We start from the raw sequence: 15,774 nt of genomic DNA, 5'->3' as shown, positions 1-15,774 counted from the left end.
AATTTTTTTTTTTTTTTTTTTTTTAAAGAGACCTTTATTGTCCAGCATACAGTGTACACAGCTCCATAGCTTACAACCCAGCCGGGCCAGCTGCAGGTAATGAACTTTGTGGCTCACAGAATGTATATACACAGCTGTAATTCCGGCAACCCTGGGGTCCGGCAGCGTAAATCAACATTGCGCAGTACAACATGACTTGTATACACTTGATATCTAGTAATTGTGTGGTCTGTGGGTTTTGTTTTTTTGACATGTGCGTAGTGTCTCGAGGTGGTTGCGCTGATGCTACCTTCGTTTATAGCTGCGGTGTCTGCCGCGTCCATCACTACCAATGTGTCGTATCTGCGAACATATCTGTGCGGGGTGACATTGTGACTGGCACGGCGCCGTTCGAGGGAGCTTAGAGGGTGTTCAGCGACCGAGTGCAGATGGGGCGTGTAACCTCCAAATGTGAAATTGTTCTGCATCTAAGTGTCTAGACGGGGTGCCCAAACTTCGGCTGTCCCATCCGTGCGTACCCAATGGCGGGAAGTAGCATAAAGCGCGAAGATGTATGCGCACGGACATGGTCCAGTTGAGTATGTATCTGTATCAACAATTAACTACAAAACAGGGACGTGGGGTTCATAAGAGGCAGGTAGGGATTGGTTCATGCAGAGTTTGCCGTAGTGTCGAAGAGGTAGAAATCTGAATCAGCGTGTCAGTCGTGTCTCGCGGGGTATGCAAGCGGGGAGGGCCGGGACTCAGGAATGTACGGGTCGCCTGCGCAGTGGGGCCCCAATGGGGGGGGGGGTGTCCCCCGAGTGACTGGAGGGTGTAGCCGTCCAATGTATGGGTCGGGCCACTGCCGTCGCCACTCTCGCAGCGGCGCAGCCCCGGGAGTGTGGTATGTCATCAACAATGCGTGTTATGAAAGCGCTAGTCAGATGGTGTGTCGAGTCCGATGGTGAGAGGGAGTCGCCTGGTGTATCATGAGTGCTTAGTGTGGAGTTACATCAGATAATGAGGGCGGCAGCATATGGTTCCTCACGTGATCCCCTGTTCCGTGCATTTCTGTATGAAGGAGTGTAAAATGTCCTCCCACTGTTGCGCTATGGGAAACTTTCTGAGCCCTGCTGTCTCTTCCCGCCCCAAAGCAGAGCCCTCAGCCCGCGCCCAGTTCGTCAATGACAGGTGCCAGTGCCGGAGGTGGGGGGGTGCGGCCGCCTTCCATCTCTTGGTAAGTAGTCTTTTGGCTGTGATGAGGCCGAGATCCCAGTATCTAGCCTGGACTCTATTGAGGTGCGTGCGCTTATACAGCCCTAATATACAGGCTTCCCACGTATGCGGTACCTGCTCCCCAGTACAAAGTCGGAGTATCATGGTCACACCGTCCCAGTACTGTTGGAGGGCAGGGCAGAGCCAGAGCATGTGAAGTAAATCAGCGCCGATGAGAGAGCAGCGGCCACAGGCAGTGTCTGCTACTGAGAAGTATTTATTGATTAATCCGGCATTTATTTGAGAAATCGATCACCAATTGGGTATCGTCGGCATACGACACCAGTGACAAACACCTTTCTTTGGCTAGCACAGCTAAGGGCTGGACATAGATGTTGAACAATAAACGGCTCAACACTGAGCCCTGTGGCACCCCCTGATGCAAAGCAAACTCCTGAGAATGGAAAGGAGGCACAAGAAATTGGAAAGACCTCCCCTCCAGAAAGGACCGGAACCAGTCCAACGCTACATCCCTAATGCCAATTTCCTGTAGGCGTTTTAGGAGTATCGCATGGGAGACTGTATCAAAAGTGGAGCTTAGGTCCAATAGGACCAAGGCCGCTGAGTCACCGACATCCAGCTTTGCCCGGATGGCTTTCGTAACTACCAACAAAGCAGAGTCAGTGCTGTGGCGAGCTCGGAAACCATGCTGTGATGGATTCAAGATGGCATTCTGCTCAACAAACTTAGTAAGAATGGAGTTCACATGGGATTCGCCAACTTCGCCAGGAAAGGCAGTTGTGAGATGGGGCGATAATTGCCTGACTCTGTCGGCTTCAAGGAGGGTTTTTTAAGCAGAGGGATGACTTTTGCGTGTTTCCACACCCCAGGTACGGAAGCTGGTGCCAAAGAAAGATTGACCAGGTCAATATTCAGCTGGGAGAGAAGAGTGTGAAACTGACGAAAATGAGCAGGTGTCAAAGGGTCAGCCGGCGAGCCCGATTTAACCTTTGAACAGAGAAACTCAAACTCTGTATATGTCAACGGAGGAAAAGAAGACAGGGTGTTTCCCCTGATGGAGGAAGTAGCCCCCAAAACCGCAACCTCAGCTGAAAAAACCAGGGTAGGTAGCTCAAGATAAATCTTTTCAACTTTATTAACAAAGTACCTGGCCAGCTCATTACACTGCTTATTTGAAGAGATCGGAGAGGACCCCATAGTACCACCGCTCTTCATCCCCTTCAACAAAGAGAAGATAGTCTTGGCGGGGTTAGTACTAGCCAGAATCTTATCGGCCACAAACTCTGCTTGAGCTCTCCAAATGAGCTTATGGTACTGTTTAATAGCTGCACGATATTTGTTTTTTGCTACCCCATCATAGGAGAGTCTCCATGCATGTTCCAGCTGCTTGCATCCCTTTTTGGCTATGATTAGAGAGTCATTAAGCCAAGGGTTGGATGGCATGCGCATCTCCCCCCCAGTTTAGCTGGGATACAACTATCCAAGCAGGACGTTACCTACTCATCAAAGCAAAAGTTTGCCGCCTCCACATCCGGTGGTAGCTGGGGCCTATGACTAGCAAGCCATGCTGAGAAAAGACCTGTGTCTAACTTGTGCCAGGTGCGTTTTAGGATAGGAGTAGGGTGAATCAGATCTACTTTCCCCAGCAGCCGCAGCGAGAATGGGACCAAAAAATGGTCAGTCCAAGTCTGCGGAGCCGGCGGGAAGATCGTAAGGCAGCTTAGATTTGAGAATAAGGGGTCTAGCAAGTGGCCAGCCACATGCGTGGATGCCCGAACCTGCTGGGCCAGCTGATAGGCCTCTAGATCTGCCAGAAAACTGGTGATCTCCGCCTTCCCGCTATTCTCCAGATGGAGATTGAGGTCCCCTAAGATAGTAAAATTTGCTGCCCTGCTCGCATATAGCTCAACTTTATTCAATAAGTCTTCACTAAAAAGACTGGAAGGGCCGGGGGGGACGGTAGATGAGAAAGCCAGTCATAGTAAAGTTAAGATTTAAAGTGATTTTGAACAGTGCACTTTCGCATCCTGCTATATACTCCTTCCTGAAACTGCAATTGTAGACATCCTTAGCAATGATTGCAATACCGCCCCCTCTACTGTCCCTTCTTGCTTACTCTTTCCATCACGTACGCTTGGGGAAGGGCCAGCCAAGACTCTGCCACCGAGTCAGGCGTGAGCTAAGTCTCTGTCAGGAATAAAACATCCGGGGCCTCCTCCATTAAAAGGTCGAAGACCTCAGCATATGTATTCTTAATTCCAGCAGTCAATAGAAGTAAAACATCTGAACAATAGAAAATTTAGCTGACTGTGTTGAATCTGAAAATGAAGTGTACACATGTGTGAAACAGTCCTGGCATGAAAGACAATTGCGGACCTCAGGAATAGTGTTTGCGATAAAGGAGTGCCATCTGCAATGATGACTGAATTGGCAAATGCTTGCAGTCAAAAACTCCTACTGTATGAGAGAAATGTAGCTATGACACAGGGAAAATGCCACTCATTGTATGTCCATCAGTGACTCTGGCATGGTGCTTTACTGCTGCACTTGACTAGTGATACTTGCTATGCAACAGGATTAGCTTTCTTCTGAGCTGGCCGCTATTAATTCCATTGGATTTAGGGAATGTACCAGTGCCCAGGAAGGTAGAGCGAGTCTGTACCTTTACATGGGTGCATATAACATGAGAAAGGTAGGTGAAGTTAATTCCTGCCCCCATTGTGCAACCATATACAGAAACACAACTGGCGGACTGCAGTATCTCCCTAGTATCTCTTACTCAGACATAGCAAAAGGAATTAACCTCTTCTGTATATCCTCTCCCTCTACTTAAAGCAGTTATTCCCACATGATTATGGGTAAAGCAACAAAGCCTGATGCCAATGTTATAGAAAAGTTGTGCCTGTCTTTGGCTTTTTCAAGGTGCTGAGCTGTGTGTCATTGGATGCTGGCATGATGAAAAGTTGCTGGGGATAGATGTAGTGCAGAGGCTGTCAATTTAATATTTTACGGAATTTCCAACAGTTAGTTTAAATGTTGTCAATTTTTTTTTTTTTTTTTTTTTTTTTAAAGAGACCTTTATTGTCCAGCATACAGTGTACACAGCTCCATAGCTTACAACCCAGCCGGGCCAGCTGCAGGTAATGAACTTTGTGGCTCACAGAATGTATATACACAGCTGTAATTCCGGCAACCCTGGGGTCCGGCAGCGTAAATCAACATTGCGCAGTACAACATGACTTGTATACACTTGATATCTAGTAATTGTGTGGTCTGTGGGTTTTGTTTTTTTGACATGTGCGTAGTGTCTCGAGGTGGTTGCGCTGATGCTACCTTCGTTTATAGCTGCGGTGTCTGCCGCGTCCATCACTACCAATGTGTCGTATCTGCGAACATATCTGTGCGGGGTGACATTGTGACTGGCACGGCGCCGTTCGAGGGAGCTTAGAGGGTGTTCAGCGACCGAGTGCAGATGGGGCGTGTAACCTCCAAATGTGAAATTGTTCTGCATCTAAGTGTCTAGACGGGGTGCCCAAACTTCGGCTGTCCCATCCGTGCGTACCCAATGGCGGGAAGTAGCATAAAGCGCGAAGATGTATGCGCACGGACATGGTCCAGTTGAGTATGTATCTGTATCAACAATTAACTACAAAACAGGGACGTGGGGTTCATAAGAGGCAGGTAGGGATTGGTTCATGCAGAGTTTGCCGTAGTGTCGAAGAGGTAGAAATCTGAATCAGCGTGTCAGTCGTGTCTCGCGGGGTATGCAAGCGGGGAGGGCCGGGACTCAGGAATGTACGGGTCGCCTGCGCAGTGGGGCCCCAATGGGGGGGGGTGTCCCCCGAGTGACTGGAGGGTGTAGCCGTCCAATGTATGGGTCGGGCCACTGCCGTCGCCACTCTCGCAGCGGCGCAGCCCCGGGAGTGTGGTATGTCATCAACAATGCGTGTTATGAAAGCGCTAGTCAGATGGTGTGTCGAGTCCGATGGTGAGAGGGAGTCGCCTGGTGTATCATGAGTGCTTAGTGTGGAGTTACATCAGATAATGAGGGCGGCAGCATATGGTTCCTCACGTGATCCCCTGTTCCGTGCATTTCTGTATGAAGGAGTGTAAAATGTCCTCCCACTGTTGCGCTATGGGAAACTTTCTGAGCCCTGCTGTCTCTTCCCGCTCCAAAGCAGAGCCCTCAGCCCGCGCCCAGTTCGTCAATGACAGGTGCCAGTGCCGGAGGTGGGGGGTGCGGCCGCCTTCCATCTCTTGGTAAGTAGTCTTTTGGCTGTGATGAGGCCGAGATCCCAGTATCTAGCCTGGACTCTATTGAGGTGCGTGCGCTTATACAGCCCTAATATACAGGCTTCCCACGTATGCGGTACCTGCTCCCCAGTACAAAGTCGGAGTATCATGGTCACACCGTCCCAGTACTGTTGGAGGGCAGGGCAGAGCCAGAGCATGTGAAGTAAATCAGCGCCGATGAGAGAACAACGGCCACAGGCAGTGTCTGCTACTGAGAAGTATTTATTGATTAATACGGCATTTATTTGAGAAATCGATCACCAATTGGGTATCGTCGGCATACGACACCAGTGACAAACACCTTTCTTTGGCTAGCACAGCTAAGGGCTGGACATAGATGTTGAACAATAAACGGCTCAACACTGAGCCCTGTGGCACCCCCTGATGCAAAGCAAACTCCTGAGAATGGAAAGGAGGCACAAGAAATTGGAAAGACCTCCCCTCCAGAAAGGACCGGAACCAGTCCAACGCTACATCCCTAATGCCAATTTCCTGTAGGCGTTTTAGGAGTATCGCATGGGAGACTGTATCAAAAGTGGAGCTTAGGTCCAATAGGACCAAGGCCGCTGAGTCACCGACATCCAGCTTTGCCCGGATGGCTTTCGTAACTACCAACAAAGCAGAGTCAGTGCTGTGGCGAGCTCGGAAACCATGCTGTGATGGATTCAAGATGGCATTCTGCTCAACAAACTTAGTAAGAATGGAGTTCACATGGGATTCGCCAACTTCGCCAGGAAAGGCAGTTGTGAGATGGGGCGATAATTGCCTGACTCTGTCGGCTTCAAGGAGGGTTTTTTAAGCAGAGGGATGACTTTTGCGTGTTTCCACACCCCAGGTACGGAAGCTGGTGCCAAAGAAAGATTGACCAGGTCAATATTCAGCTGGGAGAGAAGAGTGTGAAACTGACGAAAATGAGCCGGTGTCAAAGGGTCAGCCGGCGAGCCCGATTTAACCTTTGAACAGAGAAACTCAAACTCTGTATATGTCAACGGAGGAAAAGAAGACAGGGTGTTTCCCCTGATGGAGGAAGTAGCCCCCAAAACCGCAACCTCAGCTGAAAAAACCAGGGTAGGTAGCTCAAGATAAATCTTTTCAACTTTATTAACAAAGTACCTGGCCAGCTCATTACACTGCTTATTTGAAGAGATCGGAGAGGACCCCATAGTACCACCGCTCTTCATCCCCTTCAACAAAGAGAAGATAGTCTTGGCGGGGTTAGTACTGGCCAGAACCTTATCGGCCACAAACTCTGCTTGAGCTCTCCAAATGAGCTTATGGTACTGTTTAATAGCTGCACGATATTTGTTTTTTGCTACCCCATCATAGGAGAGTCTCCATGCATGTTCCAGCTGCTTGCATCCCTTTTTGGCTATGATTAGAGAGTCATTAAACCAAGGGTTGGATGGCATGCGCATCTCCCCCCCAGTTTAGCTGGGATACAACTATCCAAGCAGGACGTTACCTACTCATCAAAGCAAACGTTTGCCGCCTCCACATCCGGTGGTAGCTGGGGCCTATGACTAGCAAGCCATGCTGAGAAAAGACCTGTGTCTAACTTGTGCCAGGTGCGTTTTAGGATAGGAGTAGGGTGAATCAGATCTACTTTCCCCAGCAGCCGCAGCGAGAATGGGACCAAAAAATGGTCAGTCCAAGTCTGCGGAGCCGGCGGGAAGATCGTAAGGCAGCTTAGATTTGAGAATAAGGGGTCTAGCAAGTGGCCAGCCACATGCGTGGATGCCCGAACCTGCTGGGCCAGCTGATAGGCCTCTAGATCTGACAGAAAACTGGTGATCTCCGCCTTCCCGCTATTCTCCAGATGGAGATTGAGGTCCCCTAAGATAGTAAAATTTGCTGGCCTGCTCGCATATAGCTCAACTTTATTCAATAAGTCTTCACTAAAAAGACTGGAAGGGCCGGGGGGGGGACGGTAGATGAGAAAGCCAGTCATAGTAAAGTTAGGATTTAAAGTGATTTTGAACAGTGCACTTTCGCATCCTGCTATATACTCCTTCCTGAAACTGCAATTGTAGACATCCTTAGCAATGATTGCAATACCGCCCCCTCTACTGTCCCTTCTTGCTTACTCTTTCCATCACGTACGCTTGGGGAAGGGCCAGCCAAGACTCTGCCACCGAGTCAGGCGTGAGCTAAGTCTCTGTCAGGAATAAAACATCCGGGGCCTCCTCCATTAAAAGGTCGAAGACCTCAGCATATGTATTCTTAATTCCAGCAGTCAATAGAAGTAAAACATCTGAACAATAGAAAATTTAGCTGACTGTGTTGGATCTGAAAATGAAGTGTACACATGTGTGAAACAGTCCTGGCATGAAAGACAATTGCGGACCTCAGGAATAGTGTTTGCGATAAAGAAGTGCCATCTGCAATGATGACTGAATTGGCAAATGCTTGCAGTCAAAAACTCCTACTGTATGAGAGAAATGTAGCTATGACACAGGGAAAATGCCACTCATTGTATGTCCATCAGTGACTCTGGCATGGTGCTTTACTGCTGCACTTGACTAGTGATACTTGCTATGCAACAGGATTAGCTTTCTTCTGAGCTGGCCGCCATTAATTCCATTGGATTTAGGGAATGTACCAGTGCCCAGGAAGGTAGAGCGAGTCTGTACCTTTACATGGGTGCATATAACATGAGAAAGGTAGGTGAAGTTAATTCCTGCCCCCATTGTGCAACCATATACAGAAACACAACTGGCGGACTGCAGTATCTCCCTAGTATCTCTTACTCAGACATAGCAAAAGGAATTAACCTCTTCTGTATATCCTCTCCCTCTACTTAAAGCAGTTATTCCCACATGATTATGGGTAAAGCAACAAAGCCTGATGCCAATGTTATAGAAAAGTTGTGCCTGTCTTTGGCTTTTTCAAGGTGCTGAGCTGTGTGTCATTGGATGCTGGCATGATGAAAAGTTGCTGGGGATAGATGTAGTGCAGAGGCTGTCAATTTAATATTTTACGGAATTTCCAACAGTTAGTTTAAATGTTGTCAATTTTTTTTTTTTTATTTTTTTTTTTTAAAGAGACCTTTATTGTCCAGCATACAGTGTACACAGCTCCATAGCTTACAACCCAGCCGGGCCAGCTGCAGGTAATGAACTTTGTGGCTCACAGAATGTATATACACAGCTGTAATTCCGGCAACCCTGGGGTCCGGCAGCGTAAATCAACATTGCGCAGTACAACATGACTTGTATACACTTGATATCTAGTAATTGTGTGGTCTGTGGGTTTTGTTTTTTTGACATGTGCGTAGTGTCTCGAGGTGGTTGCGCTGATGCTACCTTCGTTTATAGCTGCGGTGTCTGCCGCGTCCATCACTACCAATGTGTCGTATCTGCGAACATATCTGTGCGGGGTGACATTGTGACTGGCACGGCGCCGTTCGAGGGAGCTTAGAGGGTGTTCAGCGACCGAGTGCAGATGGGGCGTGTAACCTCCAAATGTGAAATTGTTCTGCATCTCAGTGTCTAGACGGGGTGCCCAAACTTCGGCTGTCCCATCCGTGCGTACCCAACGGCGGGAAGTAGCATAAAGCGTGAAGATGTATGCGCACGGACATGGTCCAGTTGAGTATGTATCTGTATCAACAATTAACTACAAAACAGGGACGTGGGGTTCATAAGAGGCAGGTAGGGATTGGTTCATGCAGAGTTCGCCGTAGTGTCGAAGAGGTAGAAATCTGAATCAGCGTGTCAGTCGTGTCTCGCGGGGTATGCAAGCGGGGAGGGCCGGGACTCAGGAATGTACGGGTCGCCTGCGCAGTGGGGCCCCAATGGGGGGGGGGGGTCCCCCGAGTGACTGGAGGGTGTAGCCGTCCAATGTATGGGTCGGGCCACTGCCGTCGCCACTCTCGCAGCGGCGCAGCCCCGGGAGTGTGGTATGTCATCAACAATGCGTGTTATGAAAGCGCTAGTCAGACGGTGTGTCGAGTCCGATGGTGAGAGGGAGTCGCCTGGTGTATCATGAGTGCTTAGTGTGGAGTTACATCAGATAATGAGGGCGGCAGCATATGGTTCCTCACGTGATCCCCTGTTCCGTGCATTTCTGTATGAAGGAGTGTAAAATGTCCTCCCACTGTTGCGCTATGGGAAACTTTCTGAGCCCTGCTGTCTCTTCCCGCCGCAAAGCAGAGCCCTCAGCCCGCGCCCAGTTCGTCAATGACAGGTGCCAGTGCCGGAGGTGGGGGGGTGCGGCAGCCTTCCATCTCTTGGTAAGTAGTCTTTTGGCTGTGATGAGGCCGAGATCCCAGTATCTAGCCTGGACTCTATTGAGGTGCGTGCGCTTATACAGCCCTAATATACAGGCTTCCCACGTATGCGGTACCTGCTCCCCAGTACAAAGTCGGAGTATCATGGTCACACCGTCCCAGTACTGTTGGAGGGCAGGGCAGAGCCAGAGCATGTGAAGTAAATCAGCGCCGATGAGAGAGCAGCGGCCACAGGCAGTGTCTGCTACTGAGAAGTATTTATTGATCTTGTCAGGGGTGAGGTACGCGCGGTGTAGTATATAAAATTGTATGAGTTTAAAGCGAGGGCTGCGGGGGATGTTCACCGGGCCAGCCAGAACCACCGCCCACTCCTTGTCTGTCCAGTCCCGTCCCCTGTCTGTCGCCCATTTTTCCCTTAGGTGAGCAGGTGCTGGCATGTGTGTTGGAGGAGTGCTTGTGCCAACCAGCGAACAATGTGTGTGCCGTTACTCATAACATGTAAGTATTGTATGAAGTGGTGCGTCTGCGGTTCACTAGACATGTCTCCCCAGGCGGCAGTCAACGTGTGTACGAGAGATGCGTGTGCCAGGAACTGGCCGGCTGGGAGGGATGTGTCTTCCACAAGGGTCGCAAAAGGCAGAAGAGCGCCATCGGAGTAAAGGTCACCCACTGTTTCCACCTCCGCGGCAATCCAGCTATGCAGCCGTGTAGCAGTCAGGATCCCCGCCGTCGTCGGGGTGCCTAATAGTGGCAATATTGGCGCATATGGTGTCGTTGTTCGTGTTAGGCGTAAGCAGCGAAGGAAACACCTGCGTGCCACTGCAAGCAGTAGTTGCGGTGGGCGGGGAGCCCGAGTCAGCGGGTGGAACAACACTTGTATCTGGAACAGAGACCAAATGGTGGTATCTGTAGCCGTGTCACTTAGGTTCCTGCCGCCCAACCAGCACGACACCCACTGCATTTGTGCTGCTAGATAATATAGCTCCATGTTAGGAACTGCTAGCCCGCCGTCTGTGATGGGCATGTAGAGCTTTGTCAGCGCGACCCGAGGTCTGCCTTTGTTCCAAATCAGGCTTCGTAGCAGGGTCTCAATGTCTCGAAACACCCGGGTAGGCACATACGTTGGTATGTTCGCAAAATAGTATAGCAGTCGTGGCAGCACTATCATCTTAGCCAAGGCTATGCGGCTAGGAATGTTGAGCGGCAGTGTGTTCCAGAACTCCACCTGTGCTCTGATAGAGGCGATCGCCCTCATCAGATTGCCGTCCAAAATGTCTATCGGGTCTCGGTATATGCGTATTCCAAGGTATCTGAACGTGTTGGGATACCACTGCAACCTTCCACCCCCGATGCGTATATCGCATTCGGGAAAGTCCGGGCCGAAGGAGTAGGCCCCCGATTTGGCCCAATTCACTCACAATCCCGACACCTCTTCAAAGGTGTCGAAGACAGCAGCGAGAGACTCCGGGACGCCACTGAGGTCCCTGACGTACAGTAGTAGGTCGTCGGCGTATAGGGATACTATATGTAGTCCGTCCGCCAACGGTATTCCCCAGGTAGCTCCCTGCGACCGGAGTATCATGGCCAGGGGCTCCACAGCCAGAGAGAACAACAGGGGCGACAGTGGACAACCCTGCCTAGTGCCTCTCCGTACGCGAATAGGATCAGAGAGCAAGGTCCCAGTGCGGACCCGTACTGTGGGTTTGTGGTATAAAAGGCCTACCATTGTTAGAAAGTCATCTCCCAACTCAAACTTTTCCAACACCGCTCGCAAGTAGGGCCACTCCACCGAATCAAAAGCTTTCTCCAAGTCGAGCACCAGGCACCCCTCTGCCTCGTGGCGTATTCCTGCAAGCGAAATAGCCGGCGGATATTGTGGGATGTGTGTCTCGTCGGCACAAATCCATTTTGGTCGTGGTGTACCAGTGTGGGAACGAAGGGGGCCAGCCTGCGGGCCAGTGTGGAGGCAAGAATTTTATAGTCCGTGTTCAGGAGCGCGAGAGGGCGATAAGAGCCCATCTGCGTAGTATCTCTGTCAGGCTTGGGCAAGGAGACAAGCGTCGCCTCGTTAAGAGTCGGTGGCAAGTTGAAGTCATCAACAGCCGCGGAGTACATCTTCACTAGTTGCGGAACCAGGATGTCTGGGGCGGCCTTATAAAACTCGGCCGGCAAGCCGTCCGGCCCCGGAGTCTTGCCGTTCGAGAGGTTGAAGATGGTGTCACGGAGTTCCTCGGGATCTAGTGGTGCTCCGAGGTCATCTTGTTGTACCGCGGTTAGGGTGGGTAACCGTATGGCAGAGAGATAATCTACAATGGCGGGTAGCGAGGCATAAAGCCGGGACTGGTACAGATTTGTATAATTAGTTTAAATGTTGTCAATGGTGCGTTTTTTGTTGAGTTCAGTGTTTAGAAAAACTAACATTCCATTCACTTCAAATATCATGTAGAGGGATCTGCACTTCCCCACTTCAGAATGTCTGTAAAATTATCATGTTACATTAATTACATTTGAAATGTTATTGAAAACATTGCAAGAAGAAAAACATTCAAGATTTTAAATGATCATTTTGTATTTCTGTTTTCAGTTTGTATGAAATCTAGGAAACAGGAAGACATGGGAAATGGTAATTCAACGAGCGTGGATCACTTTATTCTCATTGGGTTTGCTGTAGGCAGAGAATTGCAAATATCTCTCTTTGTCGTGATATGTATCACCTATGTCATAACAATTTCCACTAACATCCTAATCATTGCCATCATCAAGAGTACAATCTATCTGCACAAACCCATGTATTTATTTATTGGTACCTATTTTTTCTTGGAAATCTAATACCCTACAGCCACTGTCCCCAAGTTTCTTTCAACCCTCGTCACAGGAAGCAAATCAATATCCTTGCCTGGATGTATTGCACAATATTATTTTCATTTTTCTTTGGGGCTACAGAAAACTTTCTGCTAGTAGCCATGGCCTTTGATCGCTATGTGGCTATTTGCTATCCTCTGCGTTATATGCTCATCATGAGCCATAAACGATGCACTCATCTTGCTCTGGACTCCTGGATATGTGGCTTCTTGTCTTTCACAGTAACAATCTTTCAAATATCTAGACTACACTTCTGTGGTCCTAACAAAATCAACCACTACTATTGTGACTTTGCTCCATTGGTGACGCTCTCCTGTTCCAAAATCGATACTGTTGAGTTTTATTTCTTTATCATGGTTACTTTTGTTTTAGTAGGCTGCTTGCTAGTGGTTCTTATATCTTATTGGCGCATCATGTTGGCAATCATAAGAATGCCCAGTAGAAGTGGGCGGATGAAGGCCTTTTCCACATGTGCCTCTCACCTTGTTGTATTAACTATATTCTATGGGACTACAATTTTCATGTTTGCCAAGCCAACAGGGAGAAGTTCTCTGGATACCAACAACGTTGTTTCTGTTTTCCCATCCATTGTGACTCCACTACTAAATCCTATCATTTACACCCTAAGAAACAAGGAAATAATGCACAACTTGAGAAGAGGTACACGTGTGGGAATATTATAGCACTGAAACGGTTTTGGATGATACATGGAGACATTTAAATTTCTCAGTGTTCAACTATTTAGAAAACATGATGCAAGTTCACAAATTAAGGTAACTTATTAAAGGGCCAGCTCAATATTTTTTATATCTTAATACAGTTTGGCTAAGCTAAATCTAAAAAACCTTCCATATACCTAAATAAGAAGGCAATCTTGCTCTACAGCAAACTGTGAAACTCTATCAATAAACAAAAACACGCTACATTTATTTGCTCAGGTGTGTGAGAGAAAGATATTGTGGTAAATTATTGACCACAATGTATCAAAGGAGAATATCATTTCTGGAGTTCGGATAGTTATAACTAATATTAAAAGAAATCTTAACTTCATAATGACTATCAGGAAGTAATGTTTGAGAGTTCTGTCACACTCTTTCTTTGTATATTTACACCAATTCTTCAGAGTCATTAAAGTAATTAATAATGTTTGGGTCTGCAGGATGTCGCCTCCTCTCCTTTAGGCGAAAAGTGTTATAAACAAGATTGGACTGCCCTTTCCTCCGGGAAGGGTTTGAACCTGTAGACTCTCTAAAGCAAATATGTTGCTTTTTCACAAATGATTCATTCATATTCTTAATATTCAAATACATTTGTTTTATTCGGTAGTCCTTTGTAGATATTTAATGTTATTTTATCCCACTTCAGGTTCATATTGTATACATCATTCCAAAAAACGTGGTAACACATGTAGAGGTTGTGTGTATGTTCTGGTTATACTTTTTAGAATATAACTTAGTCCCAATGCATTTCGGGACCAGCCCTTCGTCAGGGGATGTTCCTTGGGAAAAAGATAAACGATGTGTATGTGAATCCAAGAAAAAATCCAGAATCCGAAGTATATTTAGGTGAGGAAGGTTAAAACCACAGCTTCATATATAGTGGTAGTGAAGTTAGTCATCTACCGGAAAAGTGAAAACTAACTGTTCGGATGAAATTAGTTACGGGCATTTAGTGCATGAATGTTCATGCAGCCCTTGGTGCTTTTAATGGATTCAACAAAGTTTCTTGTTATTAAACGGAAACGTTACGGTTCACTCGATAGTGTCCGTGATGTTAATGAACGTTAACCCGCCGAAAGAAGCGGTTCTAGTAAGGTTAATCAGATATAAACATGCCAGCGTCAATCATTGCGCCGTGAACGCTACCAAAGTCACGGTGCTCATTGTTTCTGTTACCTCAATTACAAATAAAAGGATAAAAGTTAGTTTGTGCGTGTGAAGTCCGTGGTGTGACACAAAGTAGAAATCTTTTTCTACGGAAATGTGAAATGAAAAAATGCCTCTAAGAGCCCTATTTTTGATACTGTATTGTGGATTTTTGTTGTTTGGTCTTGTTTTGGTTTAGATAAAGATTACTGATTTTTCTAAACTGGTGTGTTGTACATTGGTAGTGTTTTCACTGAATTACTGTATGTGTTCACAAATGCTTTACACACTGCCTCTGAGATTAGCCTGTCTGCTCGTGACAAGCTACCAAGGGGATGATATCCTCCTTACCCTGACTAGAAGCGAGGGTCCCTAATTGAACAAAGGTACCCCCTCTTACAACCAGAGATCCCCATTTCTAACATTAAGTAATTTGCCTAAGTGTACCTAACCTAGATATGTAGGTGTAGCATGTATATGTGTGTAGATATATGTATGTATCTAGCCAAGAGTCCCCCTAGGGAAGATCCAACCCCCTCACCTGATAACACCTGGCAAGGGATGTCAGACCACTGCGTGACGAGGATTCAGCATGCAGGACCCCGTGTCAGCGTGGAAGGAATTCTCCCTAATTTGAATGGGGTAATAAGGGCTTTATATACTAGAGTGGTCACTCCAGGGTTTCTTCTGGAATCAATAGGTTTTGAAAACAGTCATTACTGTTTTGAAAGCAATCCTAATTTTTTTTCTAAACAAATATGATCATGCACAGCTGGCTAATGCCTAAGGATGAAAAAGGTGGTGACCCTTATACAGAATAGTTTTTTTTAATTAATTCTTTTTATTAAACAATAAACATATGCTTCAAATAAACACGATATGATGTGTTATACAGAATTATGCAGTGCCGGAGGGCATGTTTATGAAAGTCACGTACAGGGATTAGGATAGAATACTAAGAGCTGATGTTGAAGAGACAGGAGCAAGCTACTAGGTAAAAGGTCACCTGTTGCAGAACCGTTATTGTCGTGTGGATGGGACAATGTATGTAAAAAGGAGTATACATGACAGGACTAGCCTAAAGGACATGACGAGATATTCAAGTGGCATCTTGAAAAGGCAAAACAGCAGTTCATCAGGACTTGAAGTTATTGATGAACTTGAATAGGTCTGTAAGAAAGGGGAGTCCTTACCTTGCATGTAATGTGGTAAGGATAGCAGAACAGAGAAAGAATATCCTGGCAAAAATAAAATAATAAATATTTATAAATAACATTTCTATACACTGTACAAAATAGTGCAAAGAAA

General features: G+C 47.2%; 1 pseudogene; it reads left to right on the top strand.

Annotated features, from left to right (window-relative positions):
* Positions 1 to 13,284, top strand: part of LOC144828196 (olfactory receptor 6F1-like) — a 29,690-nt pseudogene extending 16,406 nt beyond the window's left edge.
* Positions 13,285 to 15,774: the final 2,490 nt, after the last annotated feature.

Source organism: Lissotriton helveticus, chromosome 4_1, assembly GCF_964261635.1.
Source record: "Lissotriton helveticus chromosome 4_1, aLisHel1.1, whole genome shotgun sequence".
Lineage (NCBI taxonomy): Eukaryota > Metazoa > Chordata > Amphibia > Caudata > Salamandridae > Lissotriton > Lissotriton helveticus.
This window is presented reverse-complemented; position numbering and strand designations above follow the sequence as displayed.